This window comes from Pleurodeles waltl, chromosome 5 (assembly GCF_031143425.1).
Source record: "Pleurodeles waltl isolate 20211129_DDA chromosome 5, aPleWal1.hap1.20221129, whole genome shotgun sequence".
NCBI classification, from domain to species: Eukaryota; Metazoa; Chordata; class Amphibia; order Caudata; family Salamandridae; genus Pleurodeles; species Pleurodeles waltl.
The window spans coordinates 91,202,282-91,224,917 of NC_090444.1; the positions used below are offsets into that span (position 1 = coordinate 91,202,282).

The 22,636-nt window shown below is 43.2% G+C and overlaps 1 long non-coding RNA gene across 1 annotated transcript; it reads left to right on the forward strand.

Moving 5' to 3' along the window:
- The first annotated feature begins 11,467 nt into the window (after positions 1 to 11,467).
- Positions 11,468 to 12,419, forward strand: LOC138297215 (uncharacterized). The gene is made up of 3 exons (XR_011203938.1): positions 11,468 to 11,848; positions 11,940 to 12,003; positions 12,094 to 12,419. It is a non-coding gene; the product is annotated as an uncharacterized lncRNA (long non-coding RNA).
- Positions 12,420 to 22,636: the final 10,217 nt, after the last annotated feature.

The window sequence follows — 22,636 nt, forward strand, 5'->3', positions numbered from 1 at the left end:
GCGTGTGGCCAGCGATGTGGGTTGGTGTGTTGATGAGTTGTCTGAGGCTGTGGTTGGTGAGGTTGTCGATCAGAGTAGTGGAGTTGGTGTCGTTGTTGTTCTCCAGGTGGAAATTTAGGTCCCCGAGGAGGATGTAATCCGGTGAGGTGAGTGCGTGGGTGCTGGTGAGGTCGGAGAGGGATTCGCTGAATGGTGCTCGTGGTCCGGGGGGTATGTAGATGAGCGTTCCTCTGAGAGTGGTGTTGGGGTCGGTGTGGATGCGGAAGTGTAGGTGTTCGGCGGTCTTGAGGGAGTCGTCAGTGTGGGTGTCGACCTTGAGGTTGGATTTGTGGGCGATGGCTATTCCTCCTCCTACCTTGTAAGTCACATGACCGGGACAGCCAAACAGCTCATGGTCCAAGCCTGGAAATCCCTCAGTGCTCCCCCAATAGTTTCTTGGTTTATACAGCTATGGCACATATGGCCATGGAACAGATAACACATTGACTGACCTTTACTGACAGGAAGTTCCTGCGTTTATGTACTTCCCTCATTGACTACATGTCTTGTCTGGAATACTTGTGCTGTCAACCCTCCAGGCTTCGAGCTTTACATTTGTTTGACTTTGACTTGTACTCCCTCCTACCTAGGGGGCTTACGAGTGATTCCTTGACATTAACATCTTCGATCCAGGAATGTTTTCAAGGCCCCCTCCCCTGGCAGACCCTGACTGGAGACCCATTCCCTTTACCTGGTTCTTCATTTTCCATCCCCTCCCCGTTTGCTGACTCATGTTTGATGTACCCCTCTTGCGAGCAGACACCAGTAGATCCAGGAACACTGCACCAGGACTTTCTCACAGGACCTTACTGTCCAATGATGATACTCCAAGGATCCCCCTTAACTCCCTTCCATTAGAATTGATAATAGAGTTTTTACATATCTTTATGGCGCCGTCTCTGCAAATGTTTTGTTGATACTGTGCATTTACACGTGGTGCTCTGTTTTTTATGATATAATGCTAATATTCCTTAAAAATGTCAATAAAGAGATTCTTTTAAAAAAATATATACAAGGCTACATAAAAATCGTGAAGCAGCAGCTAGACTCATACTGGACATCCCCCGCCAGAGCCACATCTTCACCCACCTCAGAGACCTCCACTGACTCCCGATTGACAAATGCATCACCTTCAAGCTACTGACTCACACCTACAAGGCACTTCACAACATCGAACCAGACTACCTCAACCACTGCCTGACCTTAAACGCCAGGCAACTCCAATCCTCCCATCTCGTCCTCGCTCCCATCCCCAGAATCAGGAAAAGCAAGGTTTGAGGCAGATCCTTCTCCTACCTCGCAGTCTGGACATGGTATACTTTCTCACTCAACCTCAGACAGGCCGCAACACTGAAGCAATTCAGGAAGAAACTCAAGACCAGGTTATTCAAGTGACCGGCACACCCACAACAGCGCCTTGAGACCCCACGGGTGATAAGCTGTGCTCTACAAGTACTGACTGATTGACGGATTGAAACACTGTCATAATTGATAGCGTTAGGCCTCACACTTTAAAGGCAAGCCCTATTAGCTACTACTAATGCAAACATCTTTTGAAACATCTGTTTTTGCTTTCAACATTCACTTTAAAGGAGTGCATGCTTAATTCTTTACCTACATTTTCCAGTTCATTAAATACGACTATGCTAAATACTGTGAAGGCCTATTGCTGATTCTTTAATACCTCTGGTCCCCAGGTGATCTAATGCCTGTGGAGTGTGCCAAGAGTGGTATCTGGGTGTTTTAGTAAAGTCTGTTGTGTTTGCATAGGATATGTACGTCAATAAATGTTAAATACCGATTTTGAGTGGGGTCTTACGCCTGTGTGTTGATGTAAACTGTGTTGTATTTGTCTAGGATAACTAGGTTATTGAGTTGGTCTGCCTGTACCACCTATGGTCTGGCAGTTTCAGAGGCCAGGAAGTATTACATCTCCTATATTTGGACATCTCCAGGTTCATAGATGTCATTTCTACTGGTTGTGCAAGACTAAGGAAAAGTTTGTATGGAAAATGGCTAGCCTCCATAAGGGAAGTCCAAGGTACTTCTTTTCTTCCCTGCGACATGTATGACACAAACCTGTACTAAATTCAAGAAGGAGATAACTTTGGGTATTGTTTGGACAGACCCGTCTGTGGTGTAGTGAAAAACTGTGCTCTGGGTTGGATTTGATCAATAGTGTTTGTGTCTAACGAGATTTGTCCATGTGGTTGTTACATTTACAGTTAATACACAAACTGTATTGTCCAGATTCAGTCATTATAGCAGCGCATACTTGGGCCATGATGTTCGCTTACGCATTCTTTGTAATGCCACATGAACTTGAAATAATGGACTCCCTCATCTGAGCCACTCACTGAACCCTGGCCTTGGCCACAGTAGGACAAAGGTTTATATACTGGGGCATAATTCACACTTAAGGCCATGAAGCATTTATTTGAATAATTTAGGGTTGGATCCTGGCAATGCATTAAAAGAGTGTTGTAAGACTCGGTCCAAATGACGGTATCATTTGGCACACTATCAATATTTTCTTTTAGTTAAAAAAAAAAACATGGTATTTCCTTTCTGATAGTATCATCATTCATTCATTACTTTATTTGGTGCAAAAAGACCATAAAAGACATCAAACAAATTTCTCAATCATAAAAATTTCTAAAAAACGTTATTAATACATTTTCCGAATACCATGAGCAGCATATATGAAATTTAACACAGCCTGAATTATGTCCATATTTCCCAAATCATGTAAGTGGGAATAAGCAAGCTGGCTAGTTCTAATACTGTTAGACAGAAATAACGGACGTAAAACCCTTTTTCTTGGAACAGCATATAAAGTGCAAAAAAGCATAAAATGTAGTGTACTCTGAGGTGTCTTTCCACCGCAGCGACAAGGAGGGAGGTTCTTGAATCAGGTTCCACATACTGGAAATGCTACCAGGTAGTGTAAAGTATTTAAACGTAGCCCCGTGAGTAAAAACCTTTGTCGCTTGTGATTAATAATGGTCAGATACAACTTTGGTTGAAGTTGCTGTGTCTCATGCCTCATCCATAATCTCATTACACCAGAGGCTGGCTCCATGGCCTGATTTTTCTGCCAGAATATATCTTTAACCTTCTTGATGTCCTGTCTTGTTAGAGTATCTGGTTTAAGAAAAAAATCTCCTAATCCTAATGATAGGAGAGAGAGATAAACATATCTAAGCCAGGGTATATCCAGAAATCGTGACAAGAGGAGACAATCCTGTATCACCTTTCTACATAAAAACGCTTATGGCTTAGTCCAGATTTTTACCCACAGTATTACAGGTTGAAGTTTTATATAGCTAGATATGTATCTCAAACCTACTTCTTTATGACAGAACATTACTGGTGTAGATTGAGGGACTGCTAATAACCTTCTTAAAAATGTATTTTCTATAGTCTGAAGTCCTGTACATTCTGCATGCCCCCAAACCCCAGCGCCAAATGTCGCAATAGAAAGACACTTAGAAGAGAAGACAGTCATCATTTCCTTAACAGGTTTATGTCGGAGTCTTTTCGAGAACCTAAAAACTGCTTCAATGGCTTTTTGGAATTATATTAAACGTATATTAACTAAAAATTTCCAATTAAAATCTACATCAATGGGGACCCCCAGTATCTCATGCCCGTCTAAAACAAATCTTTTTGTTTTTGCTAATTTGGGTCCGGTCTTCATCACAAATGACTTAGTTATGTTAATTTTAAGACTGAGGTTCCCCATAAAAGTATTAAAAGCATTTCATAAAATCTGGAGGCCATTTGCTGTCCTTGCAATGAGTACAGCATCGTCCGCATACAAGAGTACAGGGATTGGAGAATTATTGATGACTGGGGAATCCTTCCCTGATTCACAAAGAAATTTCTCTAGCCCATTTAAATACAAGAGAAAAAGAAAAGGGGCGAGGACACATCCCTGTCTAACCCCATTTAATGAGGGAAATTTCTCTGTCATACATCCCTCCAGGGAATAACGGACCTGAGCCTCTGTACAGGCATGAAGTTTGCTAAGTAATATAACTATATCTTTATCCACGTCCATATCCAGCATTACCCTCCACAATTTCTCCCTGTTAACTGTGTCAAAGGCACAGGACAGATCCATGAATGCTAGATGTATACAACCCCTTTTGGCTTTGGTATATTTCTGGACTATGAGAGTCAGTTAAGAGTTTGTTCTACTGTGCCCACACCTGGGCAAAAGCCAAATTGTATTTCTGAGAGGGAGTGAGATTCAGTCGCCCATTCTTCTAGCTTATTTAGGATCACTCGACCTAAAATTTTGACTGAACTATCCAATAAAGAAATTGGGCGATAGCACAAAGGATCTGCCCTATCTCCCTTCTTAAAAATCAGGACGATGATCGCCTCTTTCCAAGAGTCTAATAGAGGGCCTGCCACAGCCGATCTCAGGATATTGGTAAGCAGTGGTCCCCAGAAATCTGGAAGTGCTTTATATAAATCGGCAGGAATTCTGTCTGGGCCAGGGGCTTTCTCAGAGGGCAGTCTTGAATGGCTTGTTTAACATCATCCACAATTATAATATTGATAAAAGCCAGACTTAGCTGATCATTTCATTCAAGTTTCAGACAGTTTAACATTTCTGACTGAACATTTGTCTCTGTGGCGAAAGATTTTTTGAAATAGTCCACCCAAGTCTTGGCTGGAATGACAGTATCCATGGACGTCTCATGTTTATCATTCAACAATGCATAGTTAACCACACGCCAAAATGCAGTTGTGTCTTTGATTTTACTTGCAACCATCAGTTCCTCCCACGCAGATTCACTTAGTTCGACTTTCCTTTTGGCAAGTGCTTCTTTATAATTTTTCCTAACAATCTTAATTGCTTGTCGATCTTTGGGAGATGCATTGATTGTTTTCTTTAGCTTGCTTAAGGATTTGGTACATGCGTGGTTAAACCATCTTGAGCCATGGACTTTGTTAATGCGAGAAGGCTGCAATTTCTCAGCCATATACTTTGTCAGAGAGGAAAATGCACGGACAATTTCATGGGGGGCCCTATCTTCATCCAGGGATGTCATAACATCGGACCATTTATTCAGGAATAGATCTTTAAAGAAGGTATTACTATTTATCTTTCCCCATTTGATTGTGAGTCCTTTTTGGGATGAGAGCTTCATAGCAGGGTGTCGCTTCCCTCTTCTTGAATCGCTCGTCAGATCTAAGTTAATCACTATAGATAAGGGGTTATGGTCACTAATACAGGTCGGGGTCACCCTGAATTGTCCTGCAATAGAGGATAGTTCTCTAGAATAAATAATATAATCAATAGTAGTATGAGTATCCCCCCTTACAAATGTTGGTATCCCTCTAGTAACTGGTGTGGGGAAAAAAAGAGAATTTACTGTTATCAAAGAGTTTAGAGCATTCCCATATGGGGAGTGTTTAAAATGTTGAATGGGATTATCATTTTCGTCCAAAAGTCCACAGCAGTCCAAGAACTCTAGCTCACACAGGTGGGCATTAAAATCACCAACCCAGACTATTCTTAGGTCCTTTTTGCTAATAGTTGTTACCTTATGTATTAATGTCTCCAAACTACTAACCACACTTATATCAGAATTATCAAAGGTATTATTATAATAGTTGATCAGTAGTATATCAAATAGCTCTGCTAATTTCAAAGATAAAGCCAGAAAAAAAGGGGATGAAAAAAGGGGATGTGCCCACAACACGTGCTTCCATCCCTCCGGCCTCTACAGATAGAAAAGTAACCAGACCGCCCTTAGCTCTACCTGCGGAGACCTTAGTTGCAGGAACACTATGGGGGTCATTCTAAGTTTGGCGGGCGGCGGTCGCCGCCCGCCAAACTTACGCCGCCAAATGACCGCTCGGCGGTCAAAAGACCGCGGGGACCACTCAGACTTTCCCGCTGGGCCGGCGGGCGCCCACCAAGGGAGCGCCCGCCGGGCCAACGGGAAAGGCCCTGCAACACAGAAGCCGGCTCCGAATGGAGCCGGCGGTGTTGCAGGGGTGCGACGGGTGCAGTTGCACCCGTTGCGATTTTCACTGTCTGCTATGCAGACAGTGAAAATCATGCTGGGGCCCTGTGAGGGGGTCCCTGCACTGCTTATGCCAGTGGCATGGGCAGTGCAGGGGCCCCCAGGGGCCCCACGACACCCGTTCCCACCATCCTGTTCCTGGCGGTAAAAAACACCAGAAACAGGCTGGAGGGAAGGGGGTCGGAATCCCCATGGCGGCGCTGCTTGCAGCGCCAACATGGAGGATTCTCCCAGCCGGGGGAAATCCGGCGGGAAACCGCTGGACCCGGCTGGGCGACCGCGGCTGTACCGCCGCGGTTGGAATGCCCCATGAAGCACCGCCAGCCTGTTGGCGGTGCTTCCGTGGACATCCACCCTGGCGGTCTATGACTGCCAGGGTTGGAATGAGGGCCTATATGTGGTATAACCATTAATATGCGGGGATTCTGTGAGCCAGGTCTCCTGGCAGCAGATAAAAAGATTTTCCGTCACTAATTTTATCCAGTCAGGGTTTCCAATTTTTGATTTTAAACCTGCAACATTCCAGGAAATAATCCCTAGAGCTGTCATACCCTGTGTGTCATATATATCGGGGGCTCCCTTAGATTGTGAGAGGGACTGTGGCAGTATATTTGTTTCCAGGGGGCCTTGCAAAAAAGGCTCGATTACTAATGGTCAATCTAACTGCTCTAGTGAGGTCAAAGGCTCATACCTGTTAGACAATGTCAAGACAGTGTCAGGGGAGTTAGAGGGACCAGGGTTGCTGAAATTCTGATTCCCAGGACGAGTTGGATCAGGATAGCATGGATTTGATGTCGGGAAGATAAACTTAGTCAGACATTGTACTCTTATAGGCCCTACAGATGGTCTCATAGTCGAAAGATGGTGGTACAAAGCATTGACAGTCCAGGGACACTTAAAGTTTATTATAATACAATCCCCAGGTGATGCTTTAGGGGATGAGCCAACCCAAGGGACCCTTCTTACAGTTAAAATGTCCCTATGGAAATCTACCCGCCCTCCCGAATGCTTTCCTACCCAATGAGTCACTTTGTTTAACAGTGACATATGGGACTCGGGGTGAGTATTTTCTAGTATAGGGACATTTTCCAGGATTAAAATATAGGGGGCACATGCCAACGGAATCCTCGGGCAGGCTACTTGAGTTCTTGTGATCTCATGACCCACTAAGCCTTCCCGTTTGGTTGTACCCCACTGAGACTGTAGATTTATAGAATCCTGGAGTACCTCTGAATTCAGAGGTTTTTGGGTTGGGTTCTGGGCAGGAGTCAATCTATAATTTCGATGCTGGTGAATGAGCGGAGCTGGTAAGCATTCAGGAACGGAGTGATTATTCTGAGGTTCTGCCCTCAATGGTATAGGGTTTATGTTTAATATAAGTTCAACCTTCCGCTTGAGGACAGCCACTCTCTCCAGAACTGATGAACACAGCTTTTTTATGTCTCTAAGTTGATCTTCAATCTGAGAGAAACAGGTTATAATTGGATCTGGATTTTTACAGTCTTTTGGCTGTTTCCCTATAATTTGTTTTTTTTTAGAGGGTTAGATAGACATTTCCTCTTGTTCTTCTTAGTTCCTGATAGGGGCTCTCCAAAGTCATGCCTGTCTGCAGGGGATCCAACTTGATCTATGGGGGTTACTGCAGTATGGGGGGGGATTACTTGGCGGCTTTTTTTGGGGGGTGGACTCTCTGGAGTTGTGGGAGTAATTAAATCAATTTCTGTTGTTACACAAGAGTTTCCTATCTTAGTCTTGCTTAATGAAGATGTTACAGGCAGAATCCTTCCCTCCCCCCCACCCTTTCCTGCTTTCTCAAGAGACGACTCTAGAGTGGCTTCTACTCTCCCTATCTCCGTCTCAATGGCGCCCATTACTGAAGTTAGGTAGCTTGTTATTAACCTAGGTGGGGGGGCCTCCTGAATGGGTTCCCTTCCCCCGTTTTCTCCTTTACGTTTTCCCATTAAGGCAGGCTAATCCTTTATCCAAGAGAGAGGCGCCGTATATTTCTTTAATAGGTGTGTTAGTCTCGATGCCCCAGGCTAGGGAGAAGTAAAGCCAAGTTATACTCAGGTCCTATCCTCTGTCTCGGGGAGAAATTGTCCAGCCACAACCTTCTGCCACACCAAACCCCCTCAAGTTGTAGCGCAGTAGGCCTTGCTGTCGCCTTCCGCGTATTGCGCATATATAAATCAGCAGAGTACAGGAGACAAACAAAAAAAAAATACAAAAAAATAAAAATACCCAAATCACAGATGGCGAAGATGCCTCTCTGCCTTCCTTAAATCAGCGGCTCTCCATAAAACAGGGCCTCCAGTAAAGAAAAGAAAAAATGAAGGGGAGGGGGCCCAGCCCAGTCTCTTCCTGGCGATGACGGGCGAAGAACGGGCCCGCCTTTGGCCCGGGCGCCGCCCGCGCGCGTCCCACGCGCGCTTCCCGCGAGGTGGGAGCGCCTCCTTAGTTTTAAAGGGCTCCTGCCCTGCTTCCTGCGGCACCACGAGCAACGGGCGCTTCCCGCAAGGCGGGAGCGCGTCCTTAGTTTTAAAGGGCTCCTGCCCTGCTTCCTGTGGCACCACCAGCAATGCGCGCTTTCTGATCAGGGACCCTCTCTCCCATGGCATTGGGAGTCATTAAAATGTTTTTACTTTCACTTACCGCCACATTTGCATGGTGCTGTGTCAAAGCAAAATCTTGCATTTGTTTGCCCAATCTTAATAGGGATGAGGGAACAAATGGCCAAACCTCCGACAGCCCTTACTCCAGCTGTCTGCTGGAGGAGTATATCACTGGTGAAGACTTAGTAGCCTCCTTCACTGACATACTTAAGTTCCACCTGACTCTAAATGAGGCCGGCACAACTTCAGTTTGGCGGATGAGGCCCTTAATCTTTTTTACTTCACTCTCCAAACCCTCTGAGATATATCTCAGGCATCCTTGCATCAAATTGTGCATTTTTTGTGATCTCTATGTCATTTGAGGTTTTCTGGTGGTGTGTCCATGTCTTTACAACGCCCTCCAGAAGGTGTGCAACCAGAATATCGAGGTAGGGGAATCTCAATGGCACCATCTCAATGGCACCAAATATCATGGACACAATATCGAAAGATAAAATTTTGAAAGGCAAGTGAGTATAGATTTTCTATATGTAACTCTAAATGTATGTACCTTGAAGATATATATGTGTGTGTCTATATATATATATATATATATATGTATTATATATGTATATATGTATGTATATATATGTATATATATGTACGTATATATATATGTATACATATATATATATATATATATATATATATATATATACATATATATATATATATATATATACATATATATATATATATATATATACATACACAGAGATGTGGAGTTATGAATAGTAAATCTATACTTCCTACATATGCACTTACCATTCTATATTTTGCCCCTGAATATTCTGTCCAGGATATTTGTGTACTGAGATATTTCTTGCCTTGATATTCCGTAGCACGAAACCCACAGAACAAGCTGCAGAATAATCTTATTTTCAGAAGAGCAACATAAATGTGGTCTTCCAGTGTCTAGGACAGAACCAGGTGCTTCCCATATTTCAACAGAGATGACAGTGCTCAAGGGCTTAGACAATGGGCTTTGTGACAACAAAAATATAATGGGTCGATAATGCAGCATTGCACATTGCAAACAAACTCAATAAATGTTGTTAACGGATCTTTACATTACCTATGAATGCTGAATCCACGACAAGCAGCAGCGCAAAGACAAACGCAGTTGCAAGTACAGCTTTCATTCTGCGAATAGACAAACACAAGTTTAACAATTTAGTAAATAGAAGCAACCATGGTCCTCGGAGAGGCTAGTGAAACAGAGAGATGAATGAGATGGTGTTAGACCTGGCATCCTTGGCGTGGTCTCCCCTGTCTTTTTTGCCTGTGCTTCCTATGTTTTGACTGTGTGCTTGATTTTGTTTTTGCTGGTTTTGGTGCTCCTGGTACTTTACCAGTGCTGACCAGTGCTAAAGCTCCCGGTGATTTAATTTATGTTGGACAGACAAAACAGAAAGTGACGGTGCAGATTATGCAACATTGCAGTCGGATTAGAAGTAAGATTCAAGGTGCACCTTTGGTGGATCATTTTACTACATTGAATCATTCAGTGGATTCATTGAGATGGTTTGTGATTGAAAAGGTGAGTGTGAATCAAAGAGGGGGAGTGTGTCAGATAGCCTGAATTTACGGCAATATAAATGGATTCACCTGTTGGACTCTGTCCAGTTGGGCTTGAATGAATATGAGGAAATAGCGAGACAAACGACCAGTCTATCAAACGGTTGATGTTGGTTCTGTAGTCTCTGTATGGTTGGAAGGAACTTTGGTTTATTCAAGGTGAGGAGAGGTTTGACAGTTAGGGTTAGTTGAACATTTTTGATGTGGGTATGAACTATGTTGAATATCTAATATTACCATCTAAGACTAATATTAAAGGTTGAGATCAGGACTCTCCTAGTGAATGAATTATGTAGGTTTTGGGGTAGATATTCCCGATAGGACGGGTTGTGAAAGAAGAGTAAAGAAGGTTTTCAAGTTAAGGGACGTGAATTTGACGGTATACCCCTTAGAGACACGAACAGGGATGATTATGATCTCCGATTGCAGATTAGGGAGTTTCTAGGATGGGTAAATTGGTCCTTGCCCATACCCACCCCTCCTGTTTGGGAGGATTTTTAACTACTGTGCGGTACATGTGGGAGAGTGAGTCCCACTTTATGTTTTTGGCTGGGTACTGGATGCTGGATAGCACTTAGTATTGTGGTTCCAAATCTTGCTACTGGCTGTCGATTGATATGAAGAGAGAGAGGATGTGACCGAGTGTTGTTGACATTTGGAGATTTTTTGTGCCTGCTGAGGTTTTGGCTCTGTGGAACCCCCTTGGTTCTCTTATAAGTGCTGTGTTTACGTTTTTTCCATATATGTGGTATGTACACGTAGTATTAATTTAGGATATTTGAGTGTGATGTGTGCCCTAATGGTTTTTTGTTCGGATTAGTTAGCCCCGAGTATTGTGTCCCTACTATTTATTAGATTATTTTTAGATTCTTTAATAATATCCGATTATAGAGGTTAATTTTTAACAAAATACTGAGGCGAATGGAAATCCGTGGTCTACGCCGTGATTTGGTAGGCGGCTTAACCTTCCGTGTTACATTTTTAGAGGAATGCAATTAGTTCTGCATTCTGAACATTTACGGACTTCGCGCATGCGCGAATGTCAACTAGGGATATTTTAACTTCCGTGTCACAATCGTAGATGAATGCCGTCAGTTCCAAATTCAGAGCATTCTTGTACTTCACGCATGCGCGTTATGTCCACCAGTAATATTTAAATGCGGGCTTCACATATGTCGCGTCCATGGAAGTCGGAAAGAGTTGTTTTTAATAGTCGGAAGGAATACCGGCTTAAGAAAGATAAGGGGCCAATTGGGGATGGTTGTGCTTGGTGGGAGAGAAAGGTTTTTTGTATGGAGTATTCCTGGAAATTTTGTATATACAATACCCTGTGATAGATACAGTGTGATATAGGAGAAAGTTACTAAGTTGTATATACACATAGGTTGGATGTTTGGATGTTTAGATATATGGAATATAGCAATGTTTTATTTAAGGCAAGAAAATTAAAGTGGAAGGAGTAATTTATGGAAGATTTCGGGCGTGTTTCCACATAAAGAAGAATTTTGGGAGAATCAATCGTATGGACCTGGGGTAAGAATGAGGTTTGAGTGTATTTATATGTTTGTCATTCTGGTAGGTGAATGATTTAACAGGGTTAGTGCCTTATGTTCATGTTTTGTAGATTGGTGTATTGCGCAGGGAAAATGGTGAAGATGGATATTTTGATGAAATATGAAGTAATGTAGGTGAGTAATGGGAATGATGACAATGCCGCAGAATTTTAGGAGACTGGGGAGAATATATAAAGGTTGATTTATTCTTTTGGATAATTGTAGATGTCCCCTATCGTGCAGTCCTGATGAAGACCCGTTTTGGAGCCGGGAGTTGGCCCAAGAGCGAGATGGGGTCGAAACTTCAACGATGATGCTTTAGCCTGGATTTGGTTTAATTTGATGGAGGACACAATTGTGGATTTAATCCTGTTTATAATAATACTGTGATTCAATATAGTAGAAGGAATAACCAACAGGCTGCTATATAGATTTGTAAGTATTTTCTGGATTGGTGTAATGGGAGATTTAATATCCTTTTTCTTTTATTTCTTGAATCACAAGCACGTGTTTCATTTGCACTTTGTTTTGTCCTTTTCTCTTTTTGTTATGATGGGGGATTGTATATAGTGTGTATATATATATATATATATATATATATATATATATATATATATATATATATATATATATATATATATATATATGAGGAATGTCTATATTTTGTTTAAATAATAAAGGATGTTCTCCTAAGTGCTGAATATGTTAATATGAGTGATGGGATTGTTCCTGGTATAGGGAGTCCTTGTTGTTTTGTAATAAATTCCACCCAGACCCCTCGGGTTTTCTTGGGTTACCCTCTGTGGCTAGTAAGAGACAAGTGCTGAAGAGCAAGTGCTCCCTGTGTAAATTGAATGTGTAATTGGCTTTTCCATGATTGGCATATTTGATTCACTAGTAAGTCCCTAGTAAAGTGCCCTAGAGGTGGTCAGGGCCTGTAAATCAAATGGTACTGGTGGGCCTGCAGCACTGGTGGTGCCACCCACACAAGGAGCCCTGTAAACATGGCTCAGACCTGCCACTGCGATGTGTGTGTGTTCAGATTTAAACTGCCAATTTGACTTTGCAAGTGTGCCCACTTGCCAGGCCAAAATCTCTCCTTTTTATACATGTAAGGCACCCCTAAAATAGGCCCTAGGTAGCCCTATGGGCAGGGTGCAGTGTATGTTGAAGGTAAAACATGTACTGACGTGTTTTACATATCCTGAAAGTGAAATACTGCCAAATTTGGTTTTCACTGTTGCAAGGCCTATCTCTCTCATTGGGGCTGCTTTTAAATACATTTAAAGTGCAGTTTTCTTTTGGGAGCAGATAAAGATTTGTAGTTTGGAGTCTCTGAACTCATATTTTTTTAGAAAGTGGGCATTTTCTTATTGAAACCATTTTGTGACTCTGCCTGCTTGTGTATTCCCTGTCTGGGTCAGACTGACAGTTGGGCTGTTTGTGAATCTACACTAGACAGTGACACAAAGGTTGCTAGGGTACAGCCTGCATATCCTGATGGGTCATCTGGGTTGGAGTGGAGGGAGGAGCTGACACTTACACCTGAATGGTTTGTGCCTGCCTTCACACAATGCAGTCTCCAACCCCCTGGTGTGTGTCTGGGGCCAGGCCTGGGCAAGGCAGGATCTTGTGGACAACAGAGACTTTCCTATGAAGTTTGCCTGCTTCAAAGGCAGAAAGGGGTATAAGTAATGGACCCAAAACCCCAGACTTGTAAATTACTTCTGGATTCAAGAGGAACCTCTGCCAAGGAGAAGAGCTAAAGAGATGGAGGAGGAGTACCGTCCCTTTGCCTGTGACTGTGCTTTGCTGGGTTGGCCTGCAGTTACTTCTTCTGCCTGAAAGAGGACAAAAACTGGACTCTGTGGTATATTCCGTCTTGTGAACTGTCTCCAAGCACTTGGACTGAGCTTGCTTCCTATTTTGAAGTCTCAGGGCCATCAAAGACATCCTCCGCGAGCAGCTGGACTCTCTGCTGAGACTTCTACCCTGCCAAGTGGTTCCCACTCCAGTCCCTGGGCGCCTCAAAGGTGAAGCTGTTGGAACAAAGACTGAAATGTACACACAGGAGCCATGCAGAATTTCGACAAACCACCTGCAAAGAGGCAGTAAAAAAGATGCACCACCTGCATTACAGCTGAAAAATTGACGCACCACCTGCATCCCAGCTGGGAAATCAGCACATCACCTGCATCGCGGCTAGAGAAATGACGCAACATCTGCTTGCAGATGCTGAAAATGCAAACCCCACGCAGCACGGATTCTCGTTATCGTGCGGCCAGATTTTGCGTGCAACATTGCTGAGCATCAACATCGATGTGAACCTGTCCAGACCCGTGGTGCCCGTCTGGAGATCAATGCATCAATCTCTTGTGGGAAAGAAAAATTACCCATCGCCTACCCGACCGGAGAACAAATGACGCACAGCCTCCCTTGTAAGTAAGGAATCGACGCATCGTTGACTTTTCCAATGCACGCTCGCCCCTGTGGCTTTATTTTTGATGCAAACAGGTACTTTGTGTAACATCAACGCAACCATTATTTTCCATGGAGTAAGACTCTTTTTAATTTAAAAATGTATATCTTTACTTCTGTATGTTGGATTTTTGTCATTTTGATCTTGTTTGATTCAGAAAAATATTTGCTATTTTTCTGAACTAGTGTGGTCTCCATTTTGTAGCGTATTCACTGTATTACTGTGTGTTTTGATACAAATACTTTACACATTTCCTCTGAGATAAGACTGACTGCTTGGGCCAAGCTACCAAGGGGGTGAGCAGGGGCTGTCCTAGGTGTGTATCTCCCTTATTCTGACTAGAGTGATGGTCCCTGCTTGGACAGAGTTCAAACTGACTGCCAACCAGAGACCCCATTTCTAACAGTTGAGAAGACAAAAGACCTATTTTATTAGCCCATTACTAAATATGACAGCCTCAGATAACTGAAACTAAACACGTTTTCCCCTTTATGTGGTTTCAATCAATCAATCAATCAATGCATTTGTAGAGCGCGCTACTCACCTGTTATGGTCTCGAGGCGCTGAGAGGGGGGGGAGGGTTACTGCTGCTCGAAGAGCCAGGTCTTGAGGTGCTTCCTGAAGGTGAGGAGGTCCTGGGTAGTTCTTAGGTGTGCAGGGAGGGAGTTCCATGCTTTGGCTGCCAGGTAGGTGAATGATCTTCCTCCAGCAGTGGTTCTGCGGATGGGTGGTACGGTGGCGAGGGCGAGGCTAGCTGAGCAGAGCTGACGGGTAGGTGTGTAGAACGAGAGGTGTCTGTTGAGGTATTCGGGGCCCATGTTGTGGAGTGCTTTGTGTGCATGGGTGAGGAGCCTGAAGGTGATCCTCTTGTTGATGGGGAGCCAGTGTAGGTGTTTCAGGTGGGCGGATATGTCGCTGTGGCGAGGGATGTCGAGGATGAGGCATGCGAAGGCGTTCTGTATGCGTTGTAGACGTTTCTGAAGCTTTGCGGTGGTACCTGCGTAGAGGGTGTTTCCGTCATCCAGACGGCTTGTGACAAGGGTGTGGGTAACTGTCTTTCTGGTTTTGGCGGGGATCCATCGGAAGATTTTTCGGAGCATGCATAGGGTGTTGAAGCAAGATGAGGAGACGGCGTTGACTTGCTTGGTCATTGTGAGGAGGGGGTCCAGGATGAATCTGAGGTTGCGTGCGTGGTTCGAGGGGGTTGGTGCGGTGCCTAGAGTCGTGGGCCACCAGGAGTCGTCCCAGTTTCACCTTTTTGGCCCACAGGAGTCAAAAGGATTTACAAAGTTTGAGGAGAAACATGTTTCAAGAGTTGTAAGAAACAAAAACTTACATTTCATGTAAATAGACTTTGGTAGAAATCCACCAGTAAAACTCCTTTTGTGGAGTGGTAGGAGTCTCCTCATAAGTTTTTTTTTTAAAGAAGGTGCTTGTGGGTTAGCTACGTATTTCTATGCTGTGTTAGAAGTAGTCCTAGAGGGTTTTTTGGAAAGGTTTGTGTAGGGTGGATATTTAAAATGGGGTCTCTAGTTGGCAGAGGTATACACCCTTGCCCAAGTAGGGACCACAATCCTAGTCAGGGTCACACACAATCCAAAATATCCTGTGCCCACCCTCTGGTAGCTTGGCACTAAGCAGTCAGGCTTAACTTAGAAGGCAATGTGTAAAGTATTTGTGCAATAAATCATGCAATAACACACTGAAAACACCACAGAAATACACCACTCAGGTTTAGAAAAATATAGATATTTATCTGGTTAAATTAAGGTCAAAACTATAAAGATTCAATAAGTACAAGTTAAGAAATCACTTTGGCAAGTTTAAAAAGAGTCTTAAATCTTAGAAATCAACAGTTGTCTCTTGTTTGCACAAAGTATTTGGTTTGCGTCCAAATTATCACGCACGGAGACCGCAGAGGAGGAGATGCGTGGAAAAAGAAGGTGTGCGTCAGATTTTCTGACGCGCCACAGATGATGCATCATTTCTTTCCACGTTGCAAGGGGCTTTGCGTCAATTTACATCACTCAGTCTTGGTTCCTCACTGCGATGCGGGGATCTTTGGATGCCCAGGGACGATGCAGGGAAAAATCCTGGGCATGCAGAACGAAGTCACAGGCCTTGTGTCGATCCGGTAGGCGATGCGTCTAATTTTCTGTTGCATGGCAGGCGCTGTGTTGATTCTTCACTCAGGAAGTCGCACTAAATGCCAAGTCGAAGAAGCAGTGAAACTGCACACACTGGCCGTGAAATAGCAGGCCTGAGACATGGTGAAGGGGCTACTTATGAAGGTGGCACAACCAATGCTGCAACCCACTAGTAGCATTCAATTTACAGGCCCTAGGCACATGTAATGCACTTTACTAGGGACTTACAAATAAATTAAATATGCCAATTGGGTATGACCCAAAGTCATTATGTTTTTAGGGATAGAGCACATGTACTTTAGCACTGGTTAGCAGTAGTAAAGTGTCCAGAGTCCTAAAGCCAGCAAAAATGAGGTCAGAAAAAGAAGAGGAAGAAGGCAAAAGTGTGTGGGTGACCCTGCAGAGAGGCCATTTCCAACAGTAGACTTCTTGCTGATGTATGTGTTTTCCATTATACAGACTTCTGGCTTCCTACATTTCAAAGTCCCCCACAATGCTAAATTTCTCTGCTAAGTAAATGAGGTATTAGCTTCAGGTCGCTAAGTGATACACATTATGTTATATATACTATGTGGTTCTAGAGGGAGCCATTTTAGAGACACAAGAACAGCGTTAGCCAAGATCTTATGATTTTACTACAATTATAGCCACTGGCTAACATCACTGTGAGTGAGGAGCATTCCGCTCTTTCACATACAACACATCCACCCGCAAAGTAGATCCCATCAGTACCAGGGACTCCTCTGGCAATGTATGCTTTTGGAGTCCAAAAATATTTTTGCTTTTAGCCATTTTTTAAAAATTGATCAGAGCCCAGCAGTTCCTCCAACAGTAAAGTTGTATAAAAACCATGACAAAACTAAAAATACTGATAAAGACTTGTATCTAATGCCAGACACATAAGCATTTCCAATGCATTTATGTGTCTAAAATGGAGCGTGATGCAGATGGCATGCAAGCTTCAGGGAGGAAAGTATATTTTTGGAAGGCCGATAAGGTGGAAGCATCTACAGTCAACATGGGAGATCATCAGGGTTTGCAACACCTTGTCAAGATCTTTAATATGAAGTTTTAATGTTTCTTCATTGTCTGAGTTGATATCCTACACTCCTAGCCTTAAGTCAAGTTAGAGAATGTCTATGGTAAAGTTAGGTAGTGGTTTCAGTATTGGGTGTAGGAGAAGCCATTGGATGTGCCATGAGTCAAAGCCTGTTCATTATAATGAAAACATATAAACCTAAACATACTTATGTACAAGGGGTTTTCAATCAGCCCTCTTCATCCACTCTTCAGTTGTACCGTCTGTCATAATTTTCTTCTGCTCAACATAGGACACAGCAGAGGTCAGTGGTTGAGCTCTCTTCTGCTATTAGTTTCCTCATGTATGAATGAAGGCATTCTGCCCAAGAACAGTGTTCTCTCTCACACACACACACACACACACACACACACAGACACACACAAACGTCACTCTATAAAAAAATAAATATGTGATATATTTGTATATATTTTCATTATGTGTGTGGTATTTAATGATTATGTGAGGCCATGGCTGCTCTCTAAACACTGATACCTGGCCCTTGGTTACTTGCAGTATGCCACGTACAGTGTGGGCATTGCAACCAAGACCCATTTTTGAATGGGGGTTAAAACTACTCAAAGATGGCTGCCAAACCATGCGCACAAAAACATTGTGGGAGAATAGATAGTAGTTCAGTGGACTATTGCATGGTCCCTCTGATGTCTTCCATGCCTGAAACATTTCTATTTTAAATGCAGCACCTATCCATTTAGAGGACATGGCTGCTTTATAAAATGTTAGCAGACTTCCATCCTTGTATTCACAGTCATTCATAAGGGTTTGCATCCTGTCACATTATTATTAACAAAGCTGTTGCTTTTCTAAAGTTCTGTAAACATGCATTTTATGATGTGTTTATTGGTGACTTTGCAAAATGCAACCCTGTTTCAAATAAAAAAACAAGGTGTTGAAAGGAAGGCTCGAATTAATTTCAGCCATGTACTATCGGTTGGGCCACATTCCAGACTATTGTTTTTCACCCACTGTGCCACTCTAGACAGCGACCTGATATACGTAAATCAGTCTATGTCCTGCTGCAATAGGAGCAGGCCTGCCAGAGCAGGTTGCTTCCAAATGGGAACACCAATAATCCCAAACCAGTTTCAATCTACTTAGATCTCAGCAGTGAGGTGTAGCTTGAATACTATTGCACAGTAATTACCGGACCTACGTCAGGTTATACCCATTGCACTTATGGGGTCTACTACACAAACCAACAAAGTGATGAAAGGAATACAAATTAGTTGGTGTGCAATTTACACCTTCTTCTTTGCAAACATGATTTCATACAACAGGCGCTAAGAGGACAAATATGATGTGACAAAGACCCAAATACCATTGTATTATCAGAGGTGTAAATCTAGGGGCATATTTATACTCTGTTTGCGCCGAATGTGGGTCAAAAATGTTGACACACATTTGGCGCAAACCGTGCACCATATTTAAACTTTGACGTCCGAGCCCGCGGATGTCAAAATTCCTCTGTGTGCGTCATTTTTGGGATGCGGGAAACTGCCATGAGTTAATGACATGCAAGGTAGGCATTCCCACCCAAAAAATTACTTTAAGGCCTGTGCGCCTTATTTATACTCCAGCGTCATTTTGACGCACAGGAGGGGCGGGCCTTTAAAAACAGTGCACAGCCTGATGTGTGGCGTTTTTTAATGCCTGGGTTAGGTCAGGCGTTAAGGGATCTGTGGGCTCACTTCCATGGTCTCTGGCCATGGAAGGAGTCCAGAGGTGCCCTTCCCTGCCCCCAGGGACACCCCCTGCCACCCTCGCCCACCCCTGGAGGACACCCATGGATGGGGGGACCCATCCCAGGTAAGTGCAGGTAAGTTGAGGTAAGTATATATATTTTTTTTTAAGTGGCAAAGGGGGCCTAATTTGGGCAAGGGGGCATGACTCCTGTCTTCGCTAAGATAGGAGTCATTTCAATGGGGGTTGTGCATCAAAAAATGGTGCAAGTCCGGTTTGAGGCAAAAATCATGCCTCAAACCGGACTTGCACCATTTTTTAACGCACAACCCCCACTTTCCCCTACGCCGGCGCTACCTGGTTTGGGTAATTTTTTTTTACTCTGACAAGTCCGCAGCACCGGCTAACGTCATTCCTTAAATAAGGCGCCTGCATGGCACGTAGGAATGGCGTTAGCTGGCGCTAACATTTTTGACGCAAACCAGCGCCGGCGCTGGTTTGCGTCAAAAAGTATAAATATGGGCCATATTTTCTACATGTGGTGAACAAAATAATTACATATGCAAATGGACATTTCTTCAATCTACCCCCTACAGATTGTTCACACTGCAAAAAATCTACAGGAGCAAGGTATAAGCTAAATGTACTTCTGGAAATCTACAGTCAGAAGGTGTCCTGAAGGTTATCAAGAAGCTCTAGATTCTGCCCTGGTTTACAGTTATACATTGCGTTGACTCTGGGACCCTAGGATAGTAGGTACAAAAAAGACATTAACCCACAGTCAGCTGACCAAATCCTAGCCCTTGATGGATCAAAAAAATTCAAGTTATGCTCCTTCTGTTGTGGGTTCATTTTAGTACCATGCTTGGGCACACGTATTTTAGCTTAGGTTAGGCCTGGGGCCTGCACTCTTTTACCCAGATAATATGATCTGTCTTCATTTATTCAGTTTATTCATTTTAGTTTAGCCTGCTCTTCAGCGGGGTTGTTATTTTTTTCTAATCAGCTGCATTTCTGCACAAGTGATTGTTTCTGCATAACATTTTTCACCATGTTCTTTTGCCCAAGGTTGACGACAACAACAGTACGAGATAATGTACCTGGCAATGCCACCACAAGAGTACACACACAGTCCAACACCAGGCCTGTTTCACAGAACAAAAACACATTTTCTTATCAAAACAGCATGTAGAACAAAGACAGCCATAGGGGTCATTGCGGCCATGATATAAATCCATGTTGTATGTTATTTCACAGCTGACCTCAGCCTTGTCTCTGCAACCAGCCAAGGAGACAGAGGGCAGACCCTCGTTCTGAGGTAATGAGAGTGGGTGCTCCTCTCATGGACAGATTGTGCTATCACCGCTATGCTCTAGCTAGAAGCTAGGTGTTAGGATTTCCATATACATGTTTATTCCAATATGCTGGGATTGTTTATTCTCTTCTCTCTGATCGAAACAATCCTAATCTTGTTATGTCTCATTGTTCTAATAATTGCAGCTCATATATTTTGTCATAGATTTCAGTCTTTTCAATAAATATATTGAAAACCATCCTGCATCTCTTCCTTGCCTATGTGTGTATGAGACCTTTTGCTAACAAGAGAAAAAGGTAAGGTTTGTTCACCACGACTTCCCTGAGAGGTCATCGAGTGTCATGCATCAGGCTGCCACAAGTCACCTTTACTTCTTAGGTTTGGGTGAGGTGCTGCTAGCGAGCCAGAAGGGTTGGGGCAACAGCTGCAAACTGGTATGGGAGTGACTCAGTCGCCCACAAGTGGTGGGGCTACCGCCCTCAATCCAGCAGTCTTGTTCTAATAACAAGAGTTCTACGACACTACCATCTACATGGTGCTATCACAAACCAGAAAGGTGTCATGCCAGTGGGCAAGAAAACATTTTCCATTGCTCCCAGCAACAGTCCGATGGTAATTGTGTGGCAAGCCAAGAAATCCAAGGGTCACATTACCGAAATCACCCTGGGGCACAGTTGGCATTTGTGCTTGTTTTTACAGAAGTGACTGCAGACCACATCTTCTGTGCTATGGGTCCCAAGCAAGTGTTCCTTATTGGAATGAGGGAATGGACCTATGAAAATGAGGAAACACCTTTCCACTTGAGTGGTATTGCAGCTGCAGGAACAAGAGCATATAGTCCATTGAATGGCTTGACTAAATTTGTGCCACAAATGAAGTGATGCACACTCAGTGCATCCTATTGACAATGCCTCTTAGGAGGATGTTATGAGGTCTGAGGAATCCCTGTCCAGTGACATGGTGCACTCATTTTGGAGGGTCTCTGCCCTTCCTTAACATACTTCTGGTTCCCTCTGCATTAAAAGACAGAATGGCAGTTTCAAATCTCTGTCTCCATTTCAGAGGCAGATTTTGCACCTGCACTTGGAACAGCACATTTTTATGCATTATGGCACACTGCCCCTGTCTGCAGTGAGTGTAAACAACTGTGGGTGCATCAGACATGGACAATGTGCCATTTCCCATAATGGAACCCCAGATATTTTTGCCATTTTTCCATCTTAACCCCGAGATTTAATACCCAAATCCAGTCAGTTCGCTGGGTCCATGCGCACTAGGAGTGTGCTAAATAAACATTGTCATGTCTCATTCCGAGGAACTCCCTTTCCATACGTGACACCAATTTAGCTATTAAGCTCGAGCTTTCTGGTTTATTTAACTCAAAAACTTCACACATGTACTGGTGCTTGAAGAATAACCAATAAAAGTGGTATTTAAATGTTGAGTATTCCTGCTAGGTACCTACTCTCCAAACCGAATAAGCAAATTCAGTCATTACCTGTTCTGATGGGGAGACTTGTCTTCTGCAGATGTTTTTGGTTTCTGTTCTGCCTTAGATTCTTACACATGAAGCACACTCATTTATATACTTTTTATTGTCATAGACAGAGCGATTCTAAATTTGCATTGGCATTTTACCATCTGTTGTCTGTTATAAAGGGTAAAATATTAACAAAGGCGTATCTTAGAAAATCTGACTAGAGAAATTAATTTAACATGACTCATTCACATAAAATGTTTTGGTGGCCTGTCCACCAGTCATTGATTAATTAAACACCTAATCAGTGTTGCTCTGAGCAAATAGTCTCAAAAGTAACAGCTGCTTGCTCTGGGCCAGGGAGAAATATAGCTGACAAGAAATAAAACTAAGGTAAATATAAAAAAGTAATCGGAGTGAGAGAGAGAAAGTTCCGTAATAAGGTACGGAAAAAAATAAAAGCTATATGATTACATTAGGTGATAAAAACGTAGCGAACCAATGGGAGAAGGAGAGGATTAGCACTATTCATGCGTAAACCGTGAGGCAAGAGTAGCTACATTACGTGGCA